Source organism: Pinus tabuliformis, chromosome Q, assembly GCF_031772625.1.
Source record: "Pinus tabuliformis cultivar Carrire ecotype Pingquan chromosome Q, CPIR1, whole genome shotgun sequence".
In the NCBI taxonomy this organism is placed as follows: domain Eukaryota; kingdom Viridiplantae; phylum Streptophyta; class Pinopsida; order Pinales; family Pinaceae; genus Pinus; species Pinus tabuliformis.
Window position 1 is genome coordinate 879059633 of NC_142296.1, and position 17113 is coordinate 879076745.

The 17113-nt window shown below is 39.6% G+C and overlaps 1 protein-coding gene across 2 annotated transcripts in view; it reads left to right on the forward strand.

The window, feature by feature from the left end:
• LOC149222303 (putative histone-arginine methyltransferase CARM1) overlaps positions 1-17113 on the forward strand; it is a 381165-nt gene that overhangs the window by 171137 nt on the left and 192915 nt on the right. The gene's annotated exons all lie outside the window — the stretch shown is intronic.

A 17113-nucleotide genomic window follows, 5' to 3' on the forward strand; every position in this document is an offset into this window, starting at 1 on the left:
ATTAAAATTATATAATATAGTTTATATCTAATAAATTTATCAAAATATGTTATATAGTTTTTAACTAACCGAAAAAAATGTGATGATTTTTTTTAAGGTATACGTGAATGGCGGATAATGGTTTCCCAACCTACGTCAGAGTTTGACTTTCAAGCACGGTACTTGACTGCGGAACTGCTGCGTTTAAGCTTGTCGGAAAGGCGGAAGGGTAACGGTGGCAACAAAGTTGGCGGATTGGTTAGGTGGACAAACGCAGCAAAATGGAGGTATGTGAACAAGGACAAACACATTGAAATGAAGGTATGCAGACAAGGACAAATGCAACAGAACGTCAGCACAAGATTTAGCAACAACAAAGATCGGGGGTGTGGCTCTATGTAGGCACGGAGCTGTAACGAGGGCGATAGCGGAGGTTGTAGCCGTGTTAGGATGTGTTTGTGGAAGTGGTGACAAATGAGACAATGGAGAAGATGTAGCTATGAGGCAGTGCTAGTCAAGAAGATATACATGGGTCGACTCGATGACTGTTGTGCAATGGGTTGCGATGGTTGAAAGATTGTTACTGCAGTACAGACGGGCGTAGTCGCGATTGACGGTGAGTTGTTGGATGGCTACCAGATGGCAACAACTGTCGTTTGTTTGGTTTTTTATAACCTTTATTCTTTTGTTTATACTTTTTTATATGTATTTTGTTTTTTTTAATGAATTATATTTTTATTTGATTTATTATTATTTAATATATAATAATATTTTTTTTAAACTCTTCTAATGGCCAAAGGCCTCTGAGCAGTATGGAGAATCTCCAGAAACTGGTAGTGAAATGCTTAAATCATGATGACAACAAGGTTGACGATATGTTGATGGCCAAAGGGCAGATTAGACGTAGCTTCGATACCAATGTAACGACCATAGGACAAAAATTGTAAATTGTATATTATATAAAAGAATTGATGTAGGATGATGCAAATGAGAATGAGGGTCTTGTATATATAGCCAGGTAAGTACCCTTTAACGAACATACATGTTTCTAAAACATGCCTTTTCATTACTAACTAACTAACCATTAGTTAATTTACTTATTATTATATTTATTATTATTTCTATATGAATTATACTCATAACAACTATCCTCTTTGTACTTTACTTTATATATGCATTGCAACAAATGTGTTTCCTAGAGGTAGCTTTGTGAGATCCATGTTTGATTCTTCATCAAGATCTCATGTTCGCCATTCATGGCTTGTTCCCATTGTATTCTTCCTTTGGCTTCTTTATATCCCCAATGCTTCAAGGGTTACCCATGAAATCATAATTCTTTATGTTAGATGCCTTAACCAATGTTGTACTTATTGCCTAGTTATCAACATTATCCTTTGATCCAGATTGGATCATTATATTGTTTTTCATTCATCTTAAAACTTCAAGAGTGGAAAAAGTGGATGAATTAGCTAATTGGGATCTCTAACAATTTGGGAGCATTTTGAGGCATCAAATGACATTTTTTTGGGGGTAAACCTTTGTCGATTAAGCACAACATCTTTTCGTGCTATTCTACACATAGATACCTTTCTATCAATGCAAGAATCACTTCAATCGGAGTCCGTATGATAAATTTATGCCTCGGAAATTGACCTCCCTGTTTTGACCACCGTAATTCGAGAGGATGCTACGTCAGCTCCATCAACCCCATTATTCATAGAAAAGGGGCTAACCACATGATTATGATGAAGAAGACTCTAGAAGTGTCCATATTGTAACTCTAATTAAGAGTTGAAGGAGTCAAACTTAACCACTAGTAAGCTATCGAACAATGTTATAATCAGACCACTAGGATGAAAAGGGTTCCATACTATTCGAGTGCATTTGTTCCATAGGTGAGCAGAGTAGCGAAGAGTGGACAGGGAGAGAGCATACAAAGAGGGTTTCTGCACAGTGGTAGCCCATGAGTCACATGCCACATTTCTTTGTGCTTACGTTTATTTTCCATATAGAGAAAGAGAGTGGAGCAACCTCACCTTCCAGCTGGGTTTTCTCCCAAAAGGGTTTGCTAGGTTATATCTTGTGTTAATTTGTGGTTTGTGAGTTTTTATTTTTCGTTCTCTATTTTCTGCTTCATTATAATTTGCATGCATATGTAATAAACCAAAGTTAACAGATCTAAAAATCCAAGGAGAAATAAACCCTCACAGTGTAGATTTTGGATTTTCTAATATATTTTAGTAGATTTGTTGTGAAAAATTGTCTAGTGGAATATTCGAGACATTTTACAGATCATATTGGTATGAGAGCATGTTTCTTTGGGTATATTATGGGGAGTTGTAGTGGATCCATATTGGTTAAGCCGAAGTCACAAAAACTCGTGGCTGATGAATTCGTGAATAACCCCTATGATCCTATAGAGGAGAGGTTTGCTTGGTTGGAAGCACAAGTCATAGATATAAACCGTAACATGCTCCTCCCCATATCGGCCAAGATCAATAAGCTCAGGCTATTTGGAGAAGATGGAAGTTCTAATTTGGAGGTCACATCGGAGGGGAAATCAACTAAGCGGGAAGAACCAAAGAGGGAATCTAAGAAATAACCCGAAAAGGATCAACCCAGTTCGAGTGCCGTGAACCATTCACAGTGCCTATTCAAAATGGAAGTGATGGTTGACATCGGGTCGTATTAAGGTGAAATTGATGATATGAAGCCAAATCACTGGTTGCATCAATATGGAGTTTATCTTAATGTTCATCATATAGAAGAAGAACAATATATTTGGTTTGATCGACCGAAATTAGAGGGCCATGTCTTGAACTGGTGGAAAAGCCACATGGAGACCTTGAGGTTGGACGAAGATTCTCTAGTGACTAAGTGGGAGGATATCAAATTTCAAAACCCTCATAAAGTCACAATCTTACCCTAATGGGTATATAAAGGACTAGTGGATATGGTGCATTACTTCTCACAGAAGTAGGGGTGTAGTGTATAGGATTACATCACAAAATTTAGAAAGATGGCCATAATGTTGGTTTCTTCCCAAGGAACCCAGATGCACTCTTTAAGTATTTGGGGGGTCTACATAGTCATCTGCACAAGGAAGTGTTGCAGCTAAAACCTAGATCGATGGATGAGGTTAGAAGAAAGGGGAATCAAGTGGGTTGAAGTAGGAGCACCAAGACACTTCTAGGGGGGGGGGAGAATAGGTGGAAAGGGGGAATATGATATACAACATCTACAACACACTAGTGCAAAGATCCCAATAACCACTGCAACTATTGTAACATTGATGGTCATATGATCAAGAAGTGCTAGTAGTTGCATCTAGAGCTCAACCTGAAGAACAAAAGGAATGCTACAAAAAGAAAATCCTCATGGTCACTAATTCGAGCAACCAGATTGAAAGTAGCTCAGAGGTGGATGAGAAGATCGTTTGTGCATTGTGTAGAAGGAGGTGAATCTGAGTAGCCTTCTGCAGCAGGAAGAGAATGAGAATACTAGACTCTTCCATATAAAGATATGGGTCAAGGAGACAAAGATTGACGCCTTGTTCATCCCAGGATCACAGGCAAATCTCATTGCAGCGGAGTTGGTGAACAAATTAGGATTAGAAGTTTGTGATCATCCAAGCCCATATCCATTGGGATGGGTAAATAAGGACAAGGAAATAAAGATAACCAAACAATGCAAAATTATATTTGTTTTCAATGTTGATTTTATTGATGAAGTAGAAGTAGATGTAGTTCCTCTTGATGTATGTGGAGTGGTGTTTGGAAGTCCCTATATGTACTAGGATGCAATCTTCATGCAGAGAGTCAACCAATATCACCTCATCAAGGATGGGAGATTCTTCACCATCATTGCACACAAGGGATAGTCCAAAATTGTGTTGGTAAGTGCCAACCAAGCCAAGAAACTAATTGGTTCTAGCAAGGATTATGTTTCATTTTACTATGTTTAAGAGAAAATTAGTCATGTAGAAGAGTGGGTGAGAGAAAAATCATCCTTGGATGGGTGTACTAAGAAACAAAAAAAACAACTAAAACAATTTCTACAAGCATACATGGATGTGTTATAGGAGCCGAAAGGGCTATTGCCCATAAGGGAAGTGGAAAATCAGATCTTGCCGTTGGCAAACTCTTGGCTGCCAAACATGGGGCTGTGCAGGTAGTCAGTTATAGAATCAAGTGAGGTGAAGAAGCAGTTGCAACAACTATTGGAACATGGTGTCATTCAGCCAAGTACCTCACCATGTGGGTTGCCCATCATCATTGTGCCAAAGAAGGATGGGACTTGGTGAATGTGTATCAATTATAAGGCGTTAAGGAAAATCATGCTCAAGAATAGGCCCCCCCTTCCCAGGGTAGATGATTGTTGGATCAGTTGCAACAAGCCAAATACTTCACCAAACTGGACTTAAGTCAGGATATCACTAGGTTTGGGACAGGGACGAATATACCTGGAAGACTACCTTCAAAACCGGGCAAAGATTGTATGAGTGGTTAGTCATGCCGTTTGGCCTATGCAATGCATCGACTATGTTGATGAGGTTAATGAATGATGTACTGCACCCTTTTATGGATGCATTTGATATTGTCTGTTTGGATCATATACTAGTATACAATGCTGCTTGGGAGGAGCACATTTGACATTTGATGTAGGTGCTAGAGACATTAAAGAAGTGCCAACTATTGGAAAATATCAAGAAGTGTGAGTTTGCATGACAATTTTTGGCATATCTGGGGCATGTGATAGATATAGGAGAGTTGAATATAGATCCTGCCAAGATGTAGGCCATCATCAAGTTGTCGATGCCTACTAATATTTTTGAAGTTAGGAGTTTCCTTGGGGCAACATAGTACTCGAGGAAATTTATAGCCCAATTTTCAGCAGTTAACACCACTCCATGCTAAAGCAGTGAGTGGGAAGAGTTTCTAGCAGGGAAAGGGTCATCAGAGGGCCCTTTGAGGAGTTAAAGAAGATCAATCGAGTGCCACTTCTGACATTACTGAACTTGTAGCAACCCTTCGAAGTGGAGACAAATGTGAGAGGTCTTGATGCAGGGAGGAAGTTCTGTATGCTACCATTTTGAAGTATTTGATTGACAATTTTTAACTACTCTACCTACAACAAAGATCTCTATGCCTTGGTGCAACCTGGGAAGAAGTGAAAACACAATTGGATGGGAAAGGAGACAATAATCCACACAGATTGTCAACTGCTGTAGTATTTGTAGGCCTAGAGTAAGCTACAACAAACCAGGTATTACAAGTGTATGGGGCTTCTAATGCAATTTCATTTATTGATTAAGTATATGAAAGGAAACACAAACAAGTTGGCTGGCATCAGTGTTGCGGGGAGTGCCCCCCCCTCTTGATCTCGCTCCCAATCCGCGCTCCGAGCGGGAACGACTCAGGAGCGATTTTGGGAGCGCGCTTCCTAAAAAAGTTTGTGCTCCTTGCTTTTTTTTCGATTCGACAGAGGGAGTGTCGCTCCTGTCGCTCTGGGATCGATTTTTACAACCCGGGAGCGGTCGGGGAGTGATCGCTCCTGACCGCTCCTGGGTTATAAAAAGCGCTTTTGGCAGCGATGAGCGACTCCTGACAAAAAAATGCGCGGAAAAAAAATTTCGCTGGAAAAAAACTACGGGTATGAAAATAAAGTGAGTGAGGGAGGGAAGGGAGGGAGCAAATATAAATAGACCCTCCCTCATATTCATTTCATTGTTTGAGAGTGAGAGTGAGAGTGAGGAGCAAGGAGAAAGCAAGAGAGAGCAAGGAGCAAGAGAGCAAGAGAGAGAGCAAGAGAAAGCAAGGAGCAAGGGGAGATTGGAGGCCAAAGAGGTAGGCTCTACACTCTATTCTAGCATTTTTTTTTTAATGTTCATTCCTAAATAGATAAATATTTTTTTTCTCTATTTCCCATTCCCATTTCATTTTTTTGCAGATTCAAAACTTCAAATTTCAAACATTATGGTTATATTTCTTGGCATTTTCTTTTTCTTGGTTCTTTTTTTGGTTATTATGGTGTTGGAGAGTAGAGAAAGGAGGGTTGAAAATGAAGAAGGGGATGAAGAAGTGGGTCATAGTGGATTTGATGAAGACCCGAGAGAGGAGGAGCTGGAGGAGAGTGAACATGAGTTAGCTGAAGCTCAAAAAAATAAACAAGACCAAACCCCATTGTGGAAATATGTTAATAGGCATGAAGTAGGGAAAGGGGGTGGAACCACTAAATTTCATTGCCCCCATTGCAACAATAATTACACAGGTTCATACACTCATGCCAGAAAGCACCTCTGCAGGAAAAGGCCATGGGATGGAGATAAAAAAATAGGAATCAAAACTTGTACAGGTGTGTCAGCAATAGATAAAGCCAAATACATAAGGGAAGAGGAGGAAGCCCAATACAACTCTAAAAAATCAAAGGGTTTCTTTGAACCAAGCTCACAATCACAAAGAACTCCTTCAGCATCCTCCCAAGGTAGTGGATATGGAGGCATAGGGTCACCAAGTTTAAGGCGTAGAAGCATATCAGGTTTCCTTGATGAAGGGTGTAGGAATGATGTGGATTCAAAAGTTTACAGGTTTTTCTATGCATGTGGGATACCATTCAATGATCTTCGCTCACTTTATTGGCATGAAATGGTTTCTGCCATAAATGATGCCTCTAAAGGATACAAGAGCCCTGGGTATGACAGGGCTAGAACAGTTGGACTTGATCATGAAAAAGCAAAAATATCACATTCTTTGAATATAATGACAAGTTCTTGGACTGACCATGGGGTGTCCATTGTATCTGATGGATGGAAAAATGTAAAAGGCAAGCCACTGATAAGTGTTCTTTTTGTGTTTGTTAGTGGTGCCATCTTTCTTTCAGCATATGATTACTCAGACAAGTTCAAGACCGACACAAACATTGCAGAACCATTACTTGAAACAATTGAGCGTATTGGGCCATACAATGTCATCCAAGTCATCACTGATAATGCTCCTAATTGTAAGGCAGCGGGAGAAATTATTGAGGATAAATACCCCAACATATTTTGGTTTGGGTGTTTGGTTCACACAATGAACCTTTTGATGCATGATATTGTTAAGAACAAAAATGAACAATAAAAATGGGTTGGTGATTTGTACAAGAGAGGCAAAGAAATGATAAAATTTATTACAAATCATAGCAACACCCATGGCCTTTTCCGCAGTCAGTCAAGATTGGAGTTGTTGAAGATTGCGAGGACTAGATTTGGTAGCTATTACCTCACTTTCAGGCGCCTTTTGAAGGTAAGAGAGTCATTGGCTAGCATGGTATCAAGTTCACACTGATAGGTATTAAAGGAAAGCGCTACAAATGCAGCTGATAGGCAAGGTTTTGAACAGGTGGAGGACACCGCTCTTGTTGGCATGTTTTGGGCATGTGTGAGGCAAGTATTGGATTTCACCAAGCCCGCTTATCACATGAATCGGTTTGCAGATATAGATAAACTAGTGATTGGCGAGGTGTATGAGCAGATGGATACCATGTTGGGGCAAATAAAAGATATTGTTCATAAAAATGATCCCAACTTGTATAAACTAATTCATGATTGTGTGTGTATACGGTGGGATAAAATTAATGTTCCACTACATTGCTTGGCATATATCCTTATGCCAAAATACTACTCTGCATCTTGGTTGGGCCAACCTGCACCAAGGGGTGGGGTTAGGGTCAAACCCCATATAGATGAAGAGGTATCTACAGGATATTTGCAAGCATTAGAAAAGTTGATACCTTCCAGGGAGGAATGTGCTAGTGTGCGTCTTGAATTAGGTAGATACTTCAGTTGCACTGGTTTGTTTGGTACCTTTCATGCAATGGAAGATAGAGTTAGATTTGATGCTCTCACATGGTGGGAATCATATGTCGGCCAGGGACGTTTGCCAAAATTGGAAAAAAAAGTTCTCTCACAAGTTGTAAATACTTCTTCTGCAGAGAGGTGTTGGAGCACCTACAGCTTCATACATAATGTGAAAAGAAACAGACTCAATGAAAATCGGGCAGAAAGATTGGTTTATGTGCACTACAACTTGAGGTTGTTGAGTCATTACTGTGATCGGGCTTATGAGGATCCAACATATAAAATTTGGGACAACCACCCAGAGGATGATAATATGGAGGATGACACTATACATCTTGAAGAACTGGAAGCAAAACTTATGAGAGAGGAAGATGAATCAATAGCCATGCTACCTCCACCATCCAGTAGCAGTGCTCGAGTTTTGAGTCTTGTTCCTTTGCTGTTGCCGCCTCCATCTACACCCTCACGTGGAGGGCATGTGCCTTCTGGTTCTGGTCGCTAGTCTGTGCGGGAGGAGAATCCTAGAAGACCACCACGACCTGCTCATACATCAGACACTTCTTTTGGAAAGGGCCACATGAAGTAGTAGATAATAGATTGACAGTTTACTTGTCTTTTCTAGTTTCTATTAGTCTTCATAACTGATGAGTCTTGACTCTTTCATATTTATTATGATATTTGTTGTAAACAATATATGACAATTTAAGTTTGAAGTTTGAAGTTGGCAATTATAACTCATTGGTAATGATTATGAATTATGAATATGATGCTTCGTGAAAGTTGTTTCATTTCATTTCATAATTCATTTTATAACATTTCTTTTCATGTTTTTTGAGAAGAGTTTTCGGCGGAAATCACATTATAATACACTTGTCGATGCGTTTCGAACCAACAAGTGTGGTTTATCGTCAAGACAAGTTGAAGAACCAGATCATGGCTGCTGTATAAATAGAGAGATCATGATATCTAATGACTACAATTGACTTAAAATGATTACATTTGACCAGGAAATGACTACATTAGATTGGGTAACGGATAGGACCAATAGAAATGGAGAGGGACATATAATTGTTAGATATTATTTCTTGTAATGGCTAAACTTAGCTTACAAGTACAACTTTGGTGATCAATGATGATAAATGTTATATATTGAATTTTCAATTTTGAAAGCTTGAAGTTGAAACTTTAAGATTGATGAATCATGATTCATGAGACTCAATATGTTGTAGGTTAATAACTTGTGGACATGGTTGATGAAGATTATAACTTCTAGATGATATGTTATATGGTTCAATGATCAATCTATGTTTTTTCATGTTTTTTATGTCTAATTCATCATTCTACATGTTTTTGTTGACATATATGTATCAAAATATAAAAAATATAAAAAAATATATATTATATAAAAATCGCTCCGAGATTCGCTCCCAAACCAGGAGCTTTTGAAAATGTCGCTCCTGCACCTGTTTTCTCTCCCGCTCCCTGCTTTCGCTACCACTCCCAAGTAAGACTAGCTGGCATGCTTTTAGGGCCACCCACATGAAAGATCATAGCTTTGGGAAGTTTGGTGCACATGGAGCCATTCACCCATGATGCATACAAAGGGGCATATTTAGAGGTTGAGGAATTTAAGGAGGTGTTTCGGTAGTTGCAAAACCAGTGGCATGCACATGATGGTGACAAGATAGTTGACAACCATCTCCAAGATGTGTTATTATAGAGGATGGATAAGTTATGTGTTCCTAAATGTGAGCGACTGTAATTTTTTAGAGAGGCTCACGTCTCCAAGGTTGTAGGGAAGACTGTGGCCAACTTGCAGAGGGATGTGTATTTTTCCAAGATGCAAGAACATGAAGTTAGGTTCATAAGAGGATGCATGTTTTGTTGTACTAGCAAGCCTAGTAACAGTAAACAGGTTTTATATCATCCCTTTGCTGTGCCCATTCGTCATTGGGAAAACATTTTGATGGACTTTGTGGTAGTTGATAGGTTCAACAAGATGTGGTTTCTAATGCCTTGTAAAAATACCATCAACATACAAGAAGCAACAAAGTTATTCTTTGGACAAGTCCAAGTAGAGTTTGGGATACCAATGAGCTTCGTTTCAGATAGCTTCACAACGTTCCACCCATAGACAAATTTGCAGACATATGCAGTTAATAAGACTTTGGTGTAGATTTTGAAAAGCATTCAAAGAGCGAATGGAAATCTTGTACAAATACAACACTCTTATAGAAGAGTAGTCCACACTTCTATTGGTAAATCTCCATTTGGAACTTCTTTTAGATAATTTTCCACCTTCACCTTTAGATATTGCATATGAGCAGCAAGTAGGAATGGGGAAGGGTCTTATACGGGATGCCTTAAAGGCATGAAAATTTCTTGAGAAGATTAGGCGGATCCATCTAAAGGTACAAGTACACTGTTATAGACAAATCAAGTACTCCGCTCCCTAAGATTTGATGGAAGTATCTTTCAGACAAAATTTTTATTAAGAACTTCTTCTACACGGTAACACAATTATAACAAGGTTATGATCTTGACTTTGAAGATAAAGAGGCAATGCCCAATCCCATGATGGACATGGGTAAAGAAAATTTTAGGAAGCTTTGTAGAAAAACCTGTAGATTCACAAGCTAATGCAATTTGCTAAAGCAAGAGACATGAATCTACTTCTACTCTTTATAACGAAAGCCCATAAACATCGAGCAAACTATAATCAATAGAGGAAGAGAATCAAAGGCACATAACACAATAAATATTCGTGGAAAGCCACAACTCAAAACCCCACTATTTGTTTTGTATTAGTCCGGAAAATCAAGATGAAATTACAATGCTTGTTCTCTCTAGAACAATCCCAACACTTAGCAAATTCAATCTCCAACTCATAAGCAAGCTTAAGGCCAAAGCTTAGCCAATTCACAAGATCTCCAGGTCTCTATTCCAATGTGTAATTCCTATGAAGGATAACTTGTATTTAAAGGGAAATAATGCCTCTAAAAATAGTACAATCCCTCAAGGATCAGTTCCTGAATGCATGAACTATCAGTGCAACTTAGAAAAATCTAAAACAAATAGTACACTGTCCCTGCACTCTAGTCTCAACTGGGTCTTTCTCAGAATTGACATGCATGAGTTTTTGATGGTGGAATCTTCAGTTAACTAGAGTAGCACTAGAGAGGTCACTAGTGTCCCAATTGACTGTTTACTCACTATTAGTTCCTGAAACTGATTGGAACTAATTTAACTAGACTTAACTCAATAAACTGAGTTAACTAATTACAACTCATTTGTAACTCATCCTTAACTCCTATAAGTTAGGGAGAAATATACATGTCTTCTAAAAGACTTCCAATTCGAATTTCCTAAATTAATTTAAACTTAATTAATTATTTTCAAATTGCCATGAGAAAATAATTCTATTTTAATTCATAGTTTAATTCAAGGACAAATTAACTTGGAATTTTTTGTTGCCATTTCTCAACGCTCCCTCTGAACAAGAAAGGGATTATCCACTACCCCGATCCTGTCTCTGTGAAACTCGAATTTATATCTTGGCAATGCCTTTGTCAAGATGTCAACATCTTGCTCCTCCGTGGGAATGTAATCTAGCAACATGATCCGCCTCAATACACAATCTCTGAGATGATGATACCTGATATCTATATGCTTGGACTGATCACGAAAAATTGGATTTTTAGAGAGTTTGATACAACTCTGATTATCACAATAAATCATTGTCAGATCCTTCTGTTGACCAAACAAACCAAGCAAGGTCTTCCTCATCTAGATAGCCTCCCAGCTGCTTGACTTGCAACCATGTACTCTGCCTCTGCCGAACTAAGTGCAACCGATCTCTGTTTCCAGCTGTACCAAGAAATTGCAGCTGACCCAATACTAAATATCCTTCCTGATGTGCTCTTCCTGTCAGATGGACTCCCCACCCAATCTGCATCGGTGAAGCCTTGAAGCTTCACTCCCTCTGTCCGTCTGTACCACAACCCAAACTGAGTAGTGCCTTTGAGGTATCTTAATACATGCTTTGCCGCCTTCCAATACAACTTGGTAGGCCTAACCATCTCTTGACTAAGCTGGTTAACTGCATAACACATATCTAGTTGTGTGTTCACCAAATACATGAGTGAACCCACAAGCTGCATGTAAACAATAGCTTCCACTACTTCTCCTGAAGTAGCATCCTCCTTCCTCCAGTTACTAGCTAGAGGACTCTCCATGGGTTTACTGTTCTCCATGAACAATCTCTTGAGTATCTCATTGGCATACTTGCCTTGAGAAACAAACAACTCCCCATCTCCCTGCCATACCTCCATGCCAAGAAAGTAATGCATGAGCCCCATGTCCTTCATCTCAAACTCTCTTGCAAGATCCTCCTTGCAAGATTTGATGAGCTTCTCATCACCTATCAATATGAGATCATCTACATAAAGTACAATGATCAAAATCTTACCTTCCACCACTATGTGATATAGGTTCGCATCTGCTTCACTCTTCGTGAAGCCCAACCCAATGAAGTAGCTATCTATCCTGGTGTACCAAGCACAAGGTGCTTGCTTCAACCCATACAACGCTCTCTTGAGTCGGCACACATGCGACTCACGGTCCAAGGTTTCAAAACCTTCGGGTTGCTTTATGTACACCTCTTCCTCAATCATGCCATTGAGGAAGGCAGTCTTCACATCCATCTGATGGATACTCCAACCCATCTGTGCAGATAGTGCTAAAATAGATCTGATAGATGAGTACCTTGCAATAGGAGCAAAGGTCTCATCATAGTCAATCCCCTCTACCTGTGAAAAGCCACGGGCCACAAATCTGGCCTTATGCTTCTCAACACTACCATCTGCAGCTTGCTTTACCTTGTAAAGCCAACGGGAGCTCACAACTGACTTGTCCTTCGGTCTCAGGACCACATCCCAAACACTGTTTTGAGATCCGGAGTCATAGTCCTCCACCATCGCATCAATCCAAACTGGCTGCTGCACTGCTTCCTGAAAGGAAGATGGCTCTGTCACAACACATGCACCCATAAGTGCCATGTATCCAGTGTACCTCTTTGGTGACTTCCTCTGGCTGCACTGAGAAAAGGGTGCTCCCACATTCTCCCGTACATCATCCAACAATCTGTCAGCCTCTCTAGTGCACTTTCTTCCCTCTTTGGAAGACTCTGCCTGAGTGGATGTCTCCACTCCCGGAACCTCTACATGTGGCTGCTCCACATCAATCTGAGGCTCCTCAACCCCAAGAACTAAAAGTTCCTCCTACGCATGTTGCTCAAGCTCCCTTTCAAGGGATACTCACATGGCCTTCTCCTCATCAAACTTGACATCCCTGCAAACCACTGTCATCCGATTAGTTTGCATGTACACTTGATAGTTGTGGGGAGTATCTGTGTACCCCACAAAGATCCCCAACTTTTCTGTTGGCTCAAACTTCTTACCCTGAAGTGACCAACATTTGGCCTCTTACTGGAATAAGTTTCCTCTGGTGTTTTACTCTCAAGTATCCGATGTGGACTACGGTTTTAAACATAAACCGCTGTGTTGCATGCCTCAACCCACAAGTGTAGTGGTAGGCCCTGATCATGCAACATCGCCCTTGCTGCCCCTACTATGCTCCTGTTCTTCCTCTTGGCAACCCCATTTTGTTGAGGGTTATGAGGTGCCGTCAACTCTCGTTTAATCCCTTCCGCTGCACAAAAGTTCTTAAACTCATTGGAGACATATTCTCCATCGTTATCACTCTGTAGAGCTTTAACCTTCTTTCTTGACTCTTTCTCGACCAATGCTTTGAATTCACAAAACTTTGTGAATGTCTGATCCTTTCTCTGCATGAAAAATATCCAGCATTTACGAGAATAGTCATCTACAAATATAACATAATACCTGTGTTTGGCGGTGGATACTGTCGAGAATGGTCCACACACATCTAAATGGACTCTCTCCAGAATAGACTCTGCTCGATTGTCTCTATCTCCAAAGGAAGACTTGGTGTATTTTCCCAAAGTACAACCCTTGCATGTATCAACTTGCTCAAGCGTACCTTTGGGAAGACCGGTAGAGATTTGCTGTAATATCTTTAAAGCCCCATGATGCAAGTGGCCCAATTGCCTGTGCCACAACTCGCCGACATCTCGACTCAACATCTTTTTCGCTTTTGAACTCAAAGCAGCACAATCCTCTACCTCTATCTTATAGAGATTCTGAACTCAAATCCCTATCTTCTTTACTTGACCCGTGGCTATGTGTCGAAGGAACGCCTTTCCTTTCGAAAAGATCACATCATAGCCTCTATCCTCAAGCATGGCAATGGATACCAAGTTCTTCGTTAGTCCGGGTACGTGCATAACATTGTTCAAGGTGAGTGGAGTCACATGCTCCCTCTGAAAAGTAATAGTGCCCACACTGGTAACACTATACTTACCGTCATCACCCATCTCGATATGCTTCTTGAGATCTTTCTCCTCCAGTTCATTGAATAACTCTTTGTCGCCAGTCATGTGGAAAGAAGCTCCACTATATAAGTACTAGACACTTCCCATCATTGGAGACACCGTACATGCAATGAGGGAAAAGTCCAATTCAAATTGGGAGGTCAAAGCCTCACCCACCCCTCCTCCTGAGTACTTCTCCTTGGACTTCTTCAATGGACAATTTGTAGCAAAGTGACCATATTGTGACAATGAAAGCATTTAACTTTTGTCATGTCCTCCTCCTTACCTCCATGATAAGAATCTGATTTGGAACAATTTTTTTTACCTTTCCCCTTTCTTGCCTTAATCGCTAAGGCACAATTCTCTTCATCATCAGTCTTTGATGAAGAGCCATCCCTGGTGTACCTCCTGATCTCATCCTGCATCAAATCCGACCATAGTCGTTCCCAATCTGGCAGTTTCTCCTAACCATTGACAAAATCCTGATAACTATGCCAACTCTTTGGTAGTCCAAGAAGAGCAAGGCTCACCATATCCTCCTCGACAACTGTGATTCCAACACTTCCATGTTCATCTCGACATTGAGTGAACTTGGTCATGTACTTTGGAATCGTTTTGCCTTTCTCCATCTTGATTTTACGAAGTTTATCTTTCAGTGCTAACTTCCTTTGATCACTGCTATTCTGATGCAAGTCCGTCATTGTTTTCCAGATAGCATGCAGAGTTTCCTTGCCATGGAGACTCGAGACAATGTGGTCTTGAACTCCCTCAAGGATTATCCGCCTTGCTTTTGCCACACACTTCTTCCATTCAACCAAGTTCTGTGCATTCGTAGCTGCTGGCTTGGGGACTTCTTGATCAATGAATTCCTTCTAGCCATTATCTTCTAGCACAACCTCCGTCCTGTTCAGCCAGGTTATAAAATTCGAGCTGCCTTCCAAGGCATACTCAAGTCTCAACCCATGGAACGACATCTGCCGATTTTGAAGTATGTATGCAAATTCGACTTTCACCCTGTAACCCAGAAACTCAAAACTTCAAAATCTCTTCTAGAGAGTTGATTTTAAATCAGCAATATCTCTCTCATTCGAACTTCGATTTGGTTGATTTTTTTTGAATTTGGGTATCTTTTCCCAAGGAATTCAAATCTGCAATTTGTTTCTGAAAATTTTGCATAGGAATTCTCAGAACTTCTCTGCAAACTCTCGACCCAAAAAACATCTTGCTCTGATACCATGTAGAAAAACATGTAGATTGACAAGCCAATGCAATTTGCTAAAGCAAGAGACAAGAATCTACTTCTACTCTTTACAACGGAATCCCATAAACATCGAGCAAACTATAAGCAATAGAGGAAGAGAATCAAAGGCAGAGAACACAATAAATATCCGTGGAAAGCCACAACTCAAAAGCCCACTATTTGTTTTGTATTAATCCGGAAAATCAAGATGAAATTACAATGCTTGTTCTCTCTAGAACAATCCCAGCACTCAGCAAATTCAATTTCCAACTCATAAGCAAGCTAAAGGCCAAAGCTTAGCCAATTCATAAGCTCTCCAAGTCTCTATTCCAATGTGTAATTGCTATGAAGGATAACTTGTATTTAAAAGGAAATAAAGCCTCTAAAAATAGCGGAATCACTGAAGGGTCAGTTCCTAAATGCACGCACTATCAGTGCAACTCAGAAAAGTCTAAAACAAATAGTACATTGTCCATGCACTCTAGTCTCAACTGGGTCTTTCTCAGAATCAACATGCATGAGTTTCTGATGGTGGAATCTTCAGTTAACTAGAGTAGCACTAATTAGGTCACTAGTGTCCCAACTGACTATTTACTCACTATTAGTTCCTGAAACTGATTGGAACTAATTTAACTGGACTTAACTCAAGAAACTGAGTTAGCTAATTACAACTCATTCATAAGTCATCCTTAACTCCTATAAGTTAGGGAGAACATATACATGTCTTCTAAAAGACTTCTAATTCGAATTTGCTAAATTAATAGTGTTAATTAAACTTAATTAATTATTTTCAAATTGCTATGAGAAGAGAATTCTATTTTAATGCATAGTTTAATTCAAGGACAAATTAACCTGGAATTTCTTGTTGCCATTTCTCAACAGCTTGTACATTGTTCCTGCACTGTATCTAGAATGCAATAGTAGTGGTCCTTCAATAAAATGGGTACGAAAGATAATTTTATGCCCGGACAAATGGGGATACAGTTGATGAACTAGGACAATTGGCACGTGATGATGTTCCAAAGTGGTGACAAAGTTCCTATGTCAAAGACTGGACGAGTCTTGAAAAAAGGAGAAATTCATGCTAATAATCTATATGTATAATGATGTTTTTATGTATGCATGCCTTTTATTTTATTTTTTAGTTGGCATAGGTATTCGATGTGTGAATAACATCAGATTAGCATCCCTTAGACCAACATGCTTAATGATGACATGACAAGGTAACAAATTAATATGATTATGCTTGATGTAACTAATAGTTGGATGTGTGTAACAACACAAAAGAAGATTTAATTGCAGCAGGAATGGACATCAATAGGGTTTAACACAACATGGACCAAACCCATCTTGAGCAGGGAGCAAAAATTTGCCCCAATAGAACGAAATCCTTTAGAAGCTTGAAAGTTGAGGTTTAGCGCTGCAAGGCAGAATACAAAAATTTCATTAGAAGATAAGAATACCGAGCAAAGTTGAATACAAAGCTGCTACACAACTTGTCATACTTGCATGGATTGTTGCAACATGCAACAAATGTTAAAAATATGAAAGAATATCAATTTGACAAAACCAAAGAGAAACGTTATAGGGCTAGAGAGAAAATAAA